The following is a 269-nucleotide window of genomic DNA, read 5'->3' as shown; positions in this document are numbered from 1 at the left end:
GCTTTGGGGCTGGCTTTGGGGCTGGCTTTGGAGGTGGCTTTGGAGGTGGCGATGGCATCCTCCCGGCTGGCGAAAAGGAGACGATGCAGAACCTCAACGACCGCCTGGCTGCCTACCTGGACAAAGTGCGTGCCCTGGAGGAGGCCAACACTGACCTGGAGGTCAAGATCAGGGAATGGTACAAGAAGCAGGGACCTGGTCCAGACCGTGACTACAGCCCCTACTACAAGACTATCGAGGAGCTCAGGAACAAGGTAGGATGCTGGGAT

The 269-nt window shown here is 58.7% G+C and overlaps 1 pseudogene; it reads left to right on the top strand.

Annotated features, from left to right (window-relative positions):
* Window positions 1–8: 8 nt before the first annotated feature.
* On the top strand, window positions 9–254 carry LOC114818974 (keratin, type I cytoskeletal 14 pseudogene; annotated as a pseudogene).
* The last annotated feature ends 15 nt before the right edge of the window (window positions 255–269 follow it).

This window comes from Antrostomus carolinensis, unplaced genomic scaffold (genome assembly GCF_000700745.2).
Source record: "Antrostomus carolinensis isolate BGI_N321 unplaced genomic scaffold, ASM70074v2 C12509294, whole genome shotgun sequence".
Taxonomy (NCBI): domain Eukaryota; kingdom Metazoa; phylum Chordata; class Aves; order Caprimulgiformes; family Caprimulgidae; genus Antrostomus; species Antrostomus carolinensis.
The sequence above is the reverse complement of the archived record's forward strand: the minus strand, read 5'-3'. Positions and strand labels throughout refer to the sequence as shown.